Here is a 7,175-nt window from a genome sequence, read left to right as displayed (position 1 = left end):
AGCTAAATTTAATATCAAACAACTACACCCAGTTCATTTTTTAAAAGTGCTTTTGTGGACTTTCTACTCATGGAGAGATCGCTGTCAGTCATTCTGTCAGCAGCGTGCTCCCACCTAAATGTCCTCTGACAGCAGCGACAACCTAAGATGTGGTGCTGTGGTTTTATTTTCCAAGAAAACCACTTCACAGTGTAATCTGCTGCATCGCCGTTGCTGTCTGAATGTGTTCCCCGGCTGCAGCAAGGCCTTGCTTATACTGATTGATGTGGAAATTTGTGAAAACCCAATTGTTTTAGACAACAATGTCATCTGCTTGGAAAAAACAAAAAGTGACCTTTAAAGTATTTTTGGGGGCGATTATTTCTCTCTATCTCCGGTGTAAGGCTGTGTGGTTGGGAAAAGGGCTGGGAATTTTTCTCACACTTTTCTTTCATGTTTATCAACAAAAGCAACACTGGAAAATAAGGCAATGTGCTTATTACGTTTTCTGTGAGTGGAATTCTGCATCCTTTTGAACCTGAACTGTTACAACTTCCCCAGCTGATAATAACCAGATAATGTAAAGAAATAACATGAGAAAAATCAACAGAAAATTAAAACCAAGCAATTAAGTGATATCTGATCAAATCAGTGAAGCTTGATTAATTGACAATAAAGTAATGTTGAAATGTAAAATGTATTAAATGTGTCCTTTTTGGCAGAGTAAATTGTGTACACTCTCAGGATGTTCATTTAATTGACTGCAGAGTTCTCACTTAGAGGAGAGGTTCAGTTGTTACCTGTGTCAAACTCAAGGCCTGGGGGCCAAATCCAGCCCACCACAGCTTTTTACGTGGCCCTCTAGACTCTAAAGGGACACATAAATATGACCTTATATGCTTATATAAAAAGTTATTCAAGCAAATCAAAGCCGTTTTTACTTGTATACATCATTATGAAAATATGTTCAATATTATTTAACTTTAAGAAGTACTCATCAAGTGCTGAGACCGGAATAGGTATTCATATTTTAATGGTTTGTAAACAGGTTTCATAAATACACTCAGCCACAGTTGGCCCTTGGAGGATCTTCATAATCTTGATATGGCTCAAAATGAAAATGGGTTTGACACGCCTGGTGTATATGGTGAGTTCTCTTTGTAGTTCCCAGTTGGAAAAATCAACTGGAACTCCCCCCAAAGTCAAGCTTCCCACTCAGAAAGTGGGAGCAATTCCACAGTCAGACTTATACATTGTAAGTGATGGTAGTATCAGTGATTTTGCCTTTCAATATGGCTGCTCCTCACATCAACACATTAGTAAGTCATGGTGAAAACATGTTTCTTTTACAACACGCACTAGTAAAGTACTATAATAAGTATTATATGTAATGTAGCGCCTCCAGCTCTAAGCCGAACTGAGAGTTGTGTTTTCTGGTGGAAAGTGAAGTTTTAAATGATGTTTATCAGATATACTAAGAACAATGTCTACTTGTCGCCATGTCGAAATTCCAACTTCTCTGACTTTGTTAACTGGAACTCTGAATTTGGCGCTAACTGGAATGCAGCAACAGATCAGTAGGCAACTTACAGTTACGGTTCTTTCCTGGGGCCCATTGAAAAACGCACAGGTGGGTAGAGAAGCCAAAAATGTCACTTTAGTAAAAGCGTGCTCCCACTCTCAATTTATTTTACTCAAGCACAAGAAAAACGTTGTAATCCAAAACAGAAAACAAACAAAAAGAACTTGAGTAAAACAATATTTGGCAAAACCACTACTTTGATCAGAACATCGGATTTCATTTGGGGAAAATTACTTAATGACAGACAAAAATCTAAAGTTATGTGCAAAGTATGACATTTTTTCAAAAGGATTTTTTCTCGGCTCTCGTGGCCTTTATTTCACAGCAGATTGACAGGAAGGCAGGTTATGAGAGAGGGCAGAAAACATGTGGCAAAGGTCAACTGACCAGGGCTGGGGCCAGGACTGGGGCTGGGGCCGGGACCCATGATGGCTGCATCCAGGATTGAGGCCTCTGGTTCATGGGTCAGATGCTCTGCCCCAGCGCCACCGCCCCTGCCAAAGTGTGGTATTTTTTAAGAATAAAGTAAAACATTTATAAATTAAGCAAAGATTTGGGGTCATAGTATCAATGCCAAGTATTTAACAACCCGACAAAGAAGACTGGTTCTGTTCTTGGGTCGACTCTGGGACATCTGGAGATGATGGGGCACAGAATGATTCTTTATACAATCAAGTATTATTATAAACTCTATGAAGAACATTTTATAGTATGAGTTACAATTACATTTATTTAGCATCTGAGATTAATAAAGTGTTTTTGAATTGAATTGAATGTTCAAATTAAGTAACCTCATCACAAAATAAGTTCGTTTCCAAATAGGAATGGAGTATATTGAGGGTTATCTATAATATGAGATGTATAAATGAATACTTAGGGAAGTAAACATATTTATTTGACAAGCCAGATGTGCAGACCAGTCAGGAAGCAACAAAACCAGTAAGAGTTCTTCTTCATTGTGGTGGAGGCAGCAGCACACAAACAGCTTCCAGATCAGGCATCATTACGTTCGACCATCACTGATGGAACCTTGAAGCAGTGCTCTTTGCCAGGACCCATCTTCAGATACGCAGTAAAACTTTAAATGAAGGAAATAATTTGGTTGTTGGTGAATATCTTAAAACACATATGGCTGAAGGACTCAACCAGCATCATAGTGCAGCATTCAGAGTATTTTCAAGGACAAGAAAAATGGTTTCTAATCCAACCTGACCTCATATGAAAATGGATCAAACAGTTCTGTGGATCCCGCTTGATCCAGTGTGTGCTGCAACAGTTGTAGCAACAGTAACAGTCACAAAGAGCGCCACAGAGAAGAGCAAAAAAAAGATTCAACATTACTTTCTTTTTATTTCTTCTGGTATGTTTTTACCAGAAGAATTGATTAAATATTATTTCCCACCAAATTCACATTGTGCAGTAGAAAGCAAGAGCAATAAAAGCACACAGAGTTACAGAAAAGCAACATAATAGAAACGTGGCATTATTGTACTCAGTGACACTGAAACACATGTTTAAAAACATATTTAATACCAGCTTAGATACAATATGATTTTTTCTGGAAACGATATTGTGAAGGAGCTCTCTGCATTCCTAAAGATCAAACCGTTTAGGTGCCAAAACCTAGTGCCAAAGTTCAACCTGAGCTGATAAATCTGTCCTGTTGAGTATCTGTTGCCTTGGGTTGCCCTCTACGTCAGCGTGGATGACGGAGCCTTACCTGGCTGGGCACTCTGCCCACTCATGGCCGCAAAGCAGCAGGAAAAAATGTCTGCTTCTGACTTTCCTTTGTGCACAGGCCGCCATGTTTTCAGAGAGGTGAGGAAATGACGCAACAGTCATAATCAGTCAGATTTGGCTGATATGTGGCTGACAGTGCAGCTCTCTTGCCGTAGTGTCAGGGTCCTGTTGACTAAGGACATCCTGCGTGGGAGCATTCTGAATGAAAATGATCAAACCAAGGACAACATGGGTCGGGATTCCCCACAGGTTAGGAAATGACCTAACCTGTTTGTATTTAAGGCCCTCGACCTGTCACCTATCCATCGACAAAGCAGCAGCAGAACCTGCATGCAACAAGAGCATCAGAACACCAGAACCTTGCATTAGCTGGATCTTTATAGTGACAAAATCCAAGTCGATAACAGAAATACGACAGGCTAAGGCTTAGTTTTAAGTTTATCATCTGGACGTTGAGTGGAAGCTGAGTCTGTCTGCAAGCCATGGCCGGATCATCTACCTCCACGTGGACGCTGAGCGTCCTGCTGCTGCTGCTGCCTTTCTTCATCTCTTTTCATCAAATGTCCGCTGCTCCTCCTTCCAATCCTTGCAGTGCGACAGCTTGTGAGGACGTTGGTGTCATGGAGTTTGAGATCAATTTAGATAGACTGAGATCGTTGAAAGAGGTAAGGAAGACACTGGGAACGCCGTGCTTCAGATATCTGTGCTCTGCATCGTAAAGGCAACAGGAACTGGGTGCAAAGTTCTGCTTTGGGTTAAGAGATGCACTTCACAATCTGACTGACTGACAAGATGTAACATTCTGGTCGTCATGTCAGCCACTGAGAGAGCAGATGAGTGTGTGTGTGTGGGTTCAGCGATGCAGAGATAACTTTGCATGCAGTCAGTTAACTGTCATTACGGCTCCTTCACTGTCTTCAGCTCTTCTTTGGTTGTAACGCTTCTGGTCTGATGTGTCTAATCCTGTTTTTCTGTCTTGACAGAAATGCTCTGGGAGCTACAACTTGGTAAGCACAACCGATAATTTTTAATTTTTCTACTCCTGAACATATCTGATGTTTGATTTTTTTAAATGCAAAGTTAAAGTTTATGATGGTTGCCCTGGAGATAGCAGTTCTTCACTATGCTTGCTAGTTTCTCTTTGGGGCTAACCTGATCTAAGAATCCTACTCTCTGCCCTCTCCATTGCCTTTAAGCTGACTTTGAAAAGACTCCATGCTTTCAATTAAAAAAAACCTTGAAATATTAAAAAATAACCTTTCTATATTGAAATAACTTTTCTATATAGTGTTTATCTTGTTAACTCCTGATTGTAGGTCAACAGGGACTTTAAACAGTCACACAACTATTTTAGTGCAGTGTGACTTTAAAATGATCCAATGTGTGCAGAAAGCACAGCAGCAGCACGGAGAATTAGGAGAACTATTCCTGCTAAAAGATTCTCCTTTTATAATGAAGAATTAAAAAGTGCCAGATTAGCAGTCTGCATCATGCAGCTGAGGTTGATGTGCAGGGCCACCAGAGAGGCTCAGCATCATCCCCATGCCTTCACCACTTCCTCTTTCCTCTGCTGCTGTCACACGTGAACCAGCTGAGGCGGTTAGATGAAGACCTGTGTTATGGTTGCACAGTTAGCATTTGCACTCTCTGGGAGCGATTTGATGGTTTCATGCAGTAACGATTAACACGTCTGCTTGCTTTTTCCTGCAGAATTCATCACTAAGCCGCCTCTCTACAGCAGAGGAGGTAAGGGTTCCATTTCATTTTTTAACCTTTTACTCATATTAATTCAAAATTCTTCAGAGTTATACAAAGCTATTAATGAAACTATGGCTGATTAAAACACGAGCATTTATACATGTAGTGGATTTTCCTCTAGAAGCGTTTACCACAGATTTACTGCTTTCACTTATTAGATGCTGTTGTATCTGAAACAGATAAAAGTGCAGATTAAATTTAAAAAAAAGTTACACTTTAAATGGACCTTTTGTTAAATCTCCACCCAGATGGAAAGCTTAATTTCCTTGGAACTACCCAAATATTAAGTGACTTCATGAAAGAGCTTTGCAGTAGTCTGGGATCAGTGGCATTTTGTGGTCAAACAACTTGGCGGCTGTCAGATAACTGTGTGTGAGTTTATTTTATAACGCCGTGTTTCTTCCTCTGCGCAGACATGTGCCTTTCCTAGTCATTTCAGCCATGGAGTCGGAAACCTGATCAGCCTGGATTTGACTAAATGCAACTTACAGAAGGACGATGACGTTGTCGAACACCTCAAGCACTTGGAAGGCCGGCTGAATATCACTAATAAATGCCCACTTCTGGTAAGGAACTATGACACACTCGCTGTCTCCAATCGGGACAAGTAGCATTTTACACTGACGTTTTCATTCGGTGGTTGTTCTGTCGACACATCTGGAAAGGCTCAAAATTAAAAATGACATACTTGCCAGGAAACCACAGGATTTCCACATAATGTAGCAAACAGATAGGGAATCAGTGGCTAAAATCTTATAAGTGGGAAGGAATCATGTAAGAGGAAAACAGAACAGGCTTTATAGCTTTAGGAAACATGATTTGTTTAGAAAAATGGCAGCATTGGGTCTGACTGCTGTTTCTCCCTGTAGGTGGACCTGTACTGTAAAGACACGAATCTGAGATCTGCTCCCATCGCCTCACTAGAAGGTTTCGTTGAAAAACTGACCACCCTGCTGCAGAAGTACCATGAGAAATGCGACCTTTAAGGCAGACCAGAATCCAGTAATCCATCAGATTCAGAGTTTTGGGGATCACTGCTAATGTCTTGAAAAGTGGGCATCGATATATTTCTCAGAATGTTGGGGAAGACACTTTCCAATGTTTTGTACCTCCTGGCTACCTTCCTAAAATTATTCTTTCTGTGCAAAAATCAATCTTTCATTGTCAAACATGTTGTTATTATTATTATTTTTTTTACAATCAATCCAGTTTCTAGCTTATTTGGTCAAACGATTCTGACTAAAACAAAGAAAGACGTAATCTGCCTAAAGAAGTGATGAAGGAATATCGCTGTATTAGTTTGACTGCATTCTGAATGTTATCAGTACTTTCTTACAATTAACCAGGAGCTGTTGATTCCAAAAAGTACAGTTTATCAAACACTATGCAAGTATAAAACAGTACTTTCGTAAAATCTAACATTATGAAGTTGATCATGGTATGTGCTATGTGATTTTAAAAAGTTTGCGTATTTATTTTATTTATCATTAATTTATCAATATAGTGCAGACGCATATTGAGTTTTTATACTTTAGTTTTGTGTATTTATATATGTTAAGAAAAGTGTTGAACCTATGTGATTTAAACATGTCACTGAATGTTAACATCATACTGATGTCTTATTGAGATAATATGTAAGGATCCCCTTCTAGTTTGGTCATATTGAACAGTCTCCTCGTTTCTTTACTTTTTGTTTTTGTTGTGTTACTTTGGTCCTGAAGTGTTATTTTATAGTCCATGAATAAAGTCATCTTTAACAATGTATCCTCTTTGTGAGTGTATATTTCTGCTTTACTCTATCCTGAATAGTCATTGATTGGATCAGGTGGAGGCAAAAAAGCTCTTAAATTGTCAGTCACACAGAACAAGGATGGAGTCAAAACTAAATCCTAAAGTTAGTTATTACATCCTCAGTTATTACAGCTAGAAATTAGTGATCAGGCCCAAAATCTGGGTGTGGTGATGGAGTCAAAACAACCATCCTCCCCCACACAGAGAGATGAGGCGGCTGTTAATGCCAATTCAGTATTCGGCCAACATGGACTGAACCGCTTCGTTCACTTCCTCCGCTGCCATTGCTAAAATTACAAACAGAAAATCGACGTCATCGTTCACA

The 7,175-nt window shown here is 39.6% G+C and overlaps 1 long non-coding RNA gene across 1 annotated transcript; it reads left to right on the top strand.

Moving 5' to 3' along the window:
* The first annotated feature begins 4,918 nt into the window (after positions 1 to 4,918).
* Positions 4,919 to 6,811, top strand: LOC114153464 (uncharacterized). Its single transcript, XR_003597330.1, has 3 exons — positions 4,919 to 5,047; positions 5,473 to 5,625; positions 5,929 to 6,811. It is a non-coding gene; the product is annotated as an uncharacterized LOC114153464 (long non-coding RNA).
* The last annotated feature ends 364 nt before the right edge of the window (positions 6,812 to 7,175 follow it).

The sequence above is a fragment of the Xiphophorus couchianus genome, chromosome 11 (assembly GCF_001444195.1).
Source record: "Xiphophorus couchianus chromosome 11, X_couchianus-1.0, whole genome shotgun sequence".
Classification (NCBI taxonomy): domain Eukaryota; kingdom Metazoa; phylum Chordata; class Actinopteri; order Cyprinodontiformes; family Poeciliidae; genus Xiphophorus; species Xiphophorus couchianus.
Note: the sequence above shows the minus strand (reverse complement) of the source record. Positions and strands in the feature narration are given on the sequence as shown.